This window comes from Procambarus clarkii, chromosome 23 (assembly GCF_040958095.1).
Source record: "Procambarus clarkii isolate CNS0578487 chromosome 23, FALCON_Pclarkii_2.0, whole genome shotgun sequence".
Lineage (NCBI taxonomy): Eukaryota > Metazoa > Arthropoda > Malacostraca > Decapoda > Cambaridae > Procambarus > Procambarus clarkii.
In genome coordinates this window covers 22,543,210-22,549,209 of record NC_091172.1, presented here as the reverse complement: position 1 = coordinate 22,549,209, position 6,000 = coordinate 22,543,210, and the positions used below count along the sequence as shown (strand labels likewise).

General features: G+C 45.0%; 1 protein-coding gene across 7 annotated transcripts in view; it reads left to right on the top strand.

Annotated features, from left to right (window-relative positions):
- Nucleotides 1–539: 539 nt before the first annotated feature.
- LOC123763872 (arginine-glutamic acid dipeptide repeats protein) overlaps nt 540–6,000 on the top strand; it is a 114,893-nt gene continuing 109,432 nt past the window's right edge. For 6 of the 7 annotated variants that reach the window (XM_069329960.1, XM_069329959.1, XM_069329962.1 and 3 more), the window contains exon 1: nt 540–670. The gene's annotated coding sequence lies outside the window, so the exon portion shown is untranslated. The remainder of the gene's footprint in view (nt 671–6,000) is intronic. The other variant, XM_069329957.1, reaches the window with a different exon arrangement.

Sequence of the window (6,000 nt, the reverse complement as noted above, 5' to 3'; positions counted from 1 at the left end):
TAATATGTATATTTATATATATATATATATATATATATATATATACTATATATCTATATATATATATATATATATATATATATATATATATTTATATATATACACGTGTAATGAGAGGGTAGTCACATGATTCTTGGTCATCCAATGTCATTTATTTACTGAATGAGACAGCGTGAGAGATCACTGTTGGAAAGCACAATGGTGAAAATGATGACACCTGCGCTTATTCAGACGAAACACGCACTTACATTTATATTGGTATTAAAAGTATTGTGATGCTCTAACTGCCTCTTCGTACAGAATAGAAACAGCTTTGTAACTTCTTAAGACAAGGAGAATAATGTGAAATCTCACCCACGCACCATTAAATTTTTCATGGTGGCCTTTCCAGTTTGGGGACGTACGAGCATAAGTTAAATTCGCTTAAAAAACGTTGAATGTATAGTACATGGAATAAGTGCTTTTTGACATTATATTAAACACCCAGAGGATGCTGTCTGCCGGTGTATAGGAGAGGTAGTGGGATATATAACGCGAGTGCAGGAGACGTTTTCCCCCGGTGGTGTGGCAACACTGTGGGTGGAAAAGCTTGGTGTCGTTGTGTGGTGTTGTGGGGTAGAATTTATTATTACAAATGTGAGCACTGTACATACGTACATGTATATTTTAGGTAAGACTTGAGCGCTAATGGAGTAAGTGAGTTGAGCGCACAAGAGGAGTGAGAAGGTGTGGAGGAGAGTAGGAAGGGAGATGGTAATGGTGTTAAAAGTATCAGGAAGTCATCAAGCGGCCGCATCGTTCGTTGACTGCTGCCGCTATTTGATGACTGTAATGGGCTGATTAAATGTCCACGCTCAAGCCTCTGACCTTAGTTCGTGTCTTGTCCCGGGTGAGAGGCTGGAGGCTGTGTGTGGGGGCTGGGGTCAGCTGGGGGGGGGGGGGGGGTTTGTACACACACATTCACACACACACACACACACACAATTCTCACGTACACACGTACACATACTCGTAGCTCGGGTCCAGGAGCTAAAGCACTACACTACATGAGTGCTGGCCTACAATTATGTCGTACAAGGCATTTGGCACATCATACTGCATGTATTCTGTTTGGTTGTACTGTTAGGCCTATGTGGTAGAGTTCACTAAGTACATTAGTGTGTGATGTACTAATGTGTAATGTACATAATGTAGAGTACATTAAGCAGTCTTGGTGTGTGAGTAGTGATGGGTTAGGCCACCTAAGTCTGCATTGTTAAAAAAGAAGAGGGGGTGCTGAAGCTCTAGGCCTATTGCCAGGGTAGGGCCGTAAATTATATACAATTTTTGTTTCAGACGTTTTCAGGAATGTGTAATTTATCATACTGAAATATAGAAAAATATTATTTTTGTTATTTTTTATTTGAAGTCTCGAGTGCAGTGTAAGCCTGTCAAAATTCGCAGCTTGTCCAGTAGTTTCTAAATAAAAATACTCAATATTCATTGTCGGGGGACAGGCAGCCAGTTTCTACATGCAGTACATGTTAGGCTTATATTGCCCCCCCCCCCTCCAGGTTACCTTGCAATGATTTCTGGGCTTGCATCCCCGCGGCCCGGTCCTCGACCAGGCCTCGTCCCTCGACTAGGCCTCCCAGGGTCAAGCAAATGACCCCCCCCCCCCCCTCCCAAGGAAACCTACAGGATGTAACCCCACATCAGGCTGACTAACTCCTGGGTACCTATTTACTGTTAGGTGGACATTAGGTGATCGGAAATGTGCCCAACTATTCCTGCCCCCACCAGGGATTCAAATCTGGAATTTTTTTTTCTTGATTGTGGGTTGTAGGAAGGGTTGTGGGATTCTACTTCTACTCCACAAGCCCTTGGGCCGGGCTTGGGGAGTACAAGAACTCCCAGAACCCCATCAACCAGGTACTCCGGACCCCTTTCTTCCCTCTTATTCTGACATCGGTCTGGTTGTACTAAAAGCTTTTTCCAACCATCCGCTGTATAGTTGGTTGTATCCACAATCTCATGTTACCTGCGGATTCAGATCGAGTAGATCAAGTAGCCAAACTAAAAGTAACTATATTATATCTAAACGTTTACTAGGGCTAATTATAGTAAACCTAGCCTGAACTTTCATGATCTGAAAGTCTAGAAAAGCTTAGCTAAGTAGAAGAGATGAGATGTAAATCGGGAAATTTGGCCTGATATCCAACCATGAGGTCCCATAGCCTTGTATAGTATATTGTTTGTCTCTTAAGATTATTATTTTGGGTTAATTCCACAAAGAAAATGAGCGCACAGGAATAGCCATAGACTGTGTTGCACCGAGCAAGGGCAGATTGTAAGGGGTGGTCACTTTGGGGAATGGAATTGATTCTGAAGAGCAAAATTGGGGATTTGGTGGTGGTAGAATATTACTACAAAGGGTAGGATTTCTATTGCCTGAAATATGTAAATAATGAAGTTAGTATTAGTAAAGAATGTCTTCTTTATTAAAATTATATTATATATTAAAGAGTAAAGTCTGTCTTCTATGTCTGTCACCACCCCCCCCCCCCCCCCCCCCCCCCCCCCTCTCTCTCTCCGTCTCTCTCTCTCATCTCTCTCTCTCTCTCGTCCTCTCTCTCTCTCTCTCTCTCTCGTTCTCTCTCTCTCTCATCTCTCTCTCTCTCTCTCTCTCTCTCTCTCTCTCTCTCTCTCTCTCTCTCTCTCTCTCTCTCTCTCTCTCTCTCTCTCCTCTCTCATCTCTCTCTCTCTCTCTCTCTCTCCTCTCTCCTCTCATCTCCTCTCTACTCTCTCTCTCTCTCTTACTCCTCTCTCTCTCTCTCTCTCTCTCTCTCTCTCTCTCTCTCTCTCTCTCTCCTCTCTCTCTCTCCTCTCTCTCTCTCTCTCTCTCTCTCTCTCTCTCTCATCTCTCTCTCTTCTCTCATCTCTCTCTCTCTCTCTCTCTCTCTCTCTCTCTCTCTCTCTACTCTCTCTCTCTCTCTCTCTCTCTCTCTCTCTCTCTCTCTCTCTCTCTCTCTCTCTCTCTCTCTCCTCTCTCTCTCTCTCTCTCTCTCTCTCTCTCTCTCTCTCTCTCTCTCTCTCTCTCTCTCTCTCTCTCTCTCTCTCTCTCTCTCTCTCTCTCTCTCTCTCTCTCTCTCTCTCTTACTCTCTCTCTCTCTCTCTCTCTCTCTCTCTCTCTCTCTCTCTCTCTCTCTCTCTCTCTCTCTCTCTCTCTCTCTCTCTCTCTCTACTCTCTCTCTCTCTCTCTCTCTCTCTCTCTCTCTCTCTCTCTCTCTCTCTCTTCTCTCTCTCTCTTCTCTCTCTCTCTTACTCTCTCTCTCTCTCTCTCTCTCTCTCTCTCTCTTACTCTCTCTCTCTCTCTCTCTCTCTCTCTCTCTCTCTCTCTCTACTCTCTCTCTCTTACTCTCTCTCTCTCTCTCTCTCTCTCTCTCTCTCTCTCTCTCTCTCCTCTCTCTCTCTCTCTCTCTCTCTCTCTCTCTCTCTTCTCTCTCTCTCTTACTCTCTCTCTCTCTCTCTCTCTCTCTCTCTCTCTCTCTTCTCTCTCTCTCTCTCTCTCTCTCTCTCTCTCTCTCTCTCTCTCTCTCTCTCTCTCTCTCTCTCTCTCTCTCTCTCTCTCTCTCTCTCTCTCTCTCTCTCTCTCTACTCTCTCTCTCTCTCTCTCTCTCTCTCTCTCTCTCTCTCTCTCTCTCTCTCTCTCTCTCTCTCTCTCTACTCTCTCTCTCTCTCTCTCTCTCTCTCTCTCTCTCTCTCTTCTCTCTCTCTCTCTCTCTCTCTCTTCTCTCTCTCTCTCTCTCTCTCTCTCTCTCTCTCTCTCTCTCTCTCTCTCTCTCTCTCTCTCTCTCTTACTCTCTCTCTCTCTCTCTCTCTCTCTCTCTCTCTCTCTCTCTCTCTCTCTCTCTCTCTCTCTCTCTCTCTCTCTCTCTCTCTCTCTCTCTCTCTCTCTCTCTCTCTCTCTCTCTCTCTCTCTCTCTCTCTCTCTCTCTCTCTCTCTCTCTCTCTCTCTCTCTCTCTCTCTCTCTCTCTTACTCTCTCTCTCTCTCTCTCTCTCTTACTCTCTCTCTCTCTCTCTCTCTCTCTCTCTCTCTCTCTCTCTTACTCTCTCTCTCTCTCTCTTCTCTCTCTCTCTCTCTCTCTCTCTCTCTCTCTCTCTCTCTCTCTCTCTCTCTCTCTCTCTCTCTCTCTCTCTCTCTCTCTCTCTCTCTCTCTCTCTCTCTCTCTCTCTCTCTCTCTCTCTCTCTCTCTCTCTCTCTCTCTCTCTCTCTCTCTCTCTCTCTCTCTCTCTCTCTCTCTCTCTCTCTCTCTCTCTCTCTCTCTCTCTCTCTCTCTCTCTCTCTCTCTCTCTCTCTCTCTCTCTCTCTCTCTCTCTCTCTCTCTCTCTCTCTCTCTCTCTCTCTCTTACTCTCTCTCTTACTCTCTCTCTCTCTCTTACTCTCTCTTACTCTCTTACTCTCTTACTCTCTTACTCTCTTACTCTCTTACTCTCTTACTCTCTCACACTCTCTCTCTCACACTCTCAAAACTTCTCTGTATATATCTCTTTATCTGCCTTTTATTTTGTACTGAGACTTGGGTTAACAAGGGATGCCAAATGACGTGCATAGTGAAACTGCAAGCAAGAGCGGTTATCCTACCTCAGCTCATCTGAAGCCTGCTCCTAGAATCTCATTTATTCGATGAGAATATTCTTTGATACTAACACATAGGGAGCTATCATATAAGGAACTTGGGGAAGCGAATTTGAAACGTACTCACAGAGGCCCATTTATTTCATGAGTCTGTTATATGCAACAGTAGGAATAGTCTTTATTCATGAACATTAGGTTACCTAATGTTACCTATCTTGAGATATCTTGAGATGATTTCAGGGCTTTAGTGTCCCCGCGGCCCGGTCCTCGACCAGGCCTCCACCCCCAGGAAGCAGCCCGTGACAGCTGACTAACACCCAGGTACCTATTTTACTGCTAGGTAACAAGGGCATAGGTTGAAAAAAACTCTGCCCATTGTTTCTCGCCGGCGCCTGGGATCGAACCCGGGACCACAGGATCACAAGTCCAGTGTGCTGTCCGCTCGGCTGACCGGCTACCTAATACTGTATAACAATCCTAATGTAACTTGATTGTTACCTAATGTAACAATCATATAAGGAACAGGATGAGCCTGTAGCCAACTGTGTGCCAGAGTCTTCATGAGATCAATTGACCTGATGTTCCATGTATCAACCTGTTGAGCGAACATGTTTCAGATACGATTCAGTCTAGGAATGAATGATCATTGATGGAGTGATGTTCTGGAGAAAGGCACTCGAGCATGAGACTGTTGAAGATTGAGAACCTAGTGCTACAGGTGGCAACTACTGGTAGTCCATGAAGTTGGGCCAGGTGCAGAACTTTGAGGATGTTGGCCTTGCACATAACAGTAAGACCACTACCGTCATGACGGTGTTGCAGGCTCTGATGTTTAGACTATTCCCACCAGACATGGTAAAGACTGGAGATGTACCCTCTAATGCATCTCTCCACTATGTCCAACAGTCTGATGAATGTTGAGGGGGGGGCGATGATCCAGGAGAGGGGTTCAACCTCTAGATGAGAGCAAACTTGTGCTTCATATATGATTTTGCAGCCTGTGCTGTTAAGGTGTGAGATGTGCTGTAGGGGGTGTAAGTTTCCTGAATGTTTTTTCAGCTAGGTTAAGCATGTGGCTCTTTGTTGTCATTGAAGGGTCGAACTTCATTCCCAAGATGTCAATTACTTCTGTGAACTCTAGGGTTTTGCTACCCGTTTGCAAGCCTGTCCAATTTGCCATGTGCAGTCTAGTTGTCGTCATTGCTTGTCTTTTCAGCCGCAACTGTGACCTGCCATCTTCTATCCCGGGTAGAAATTGCTGAAAGTTTGTGATTGATGATTCTTGCAGCAGTTGGCATTTCTTCCTTTCTGTATGTAATGGTTAGAGTGCAGTCATCAGCATATTCTTGAGCTTCAGGAATGAGATGAAGTACATTGTTGA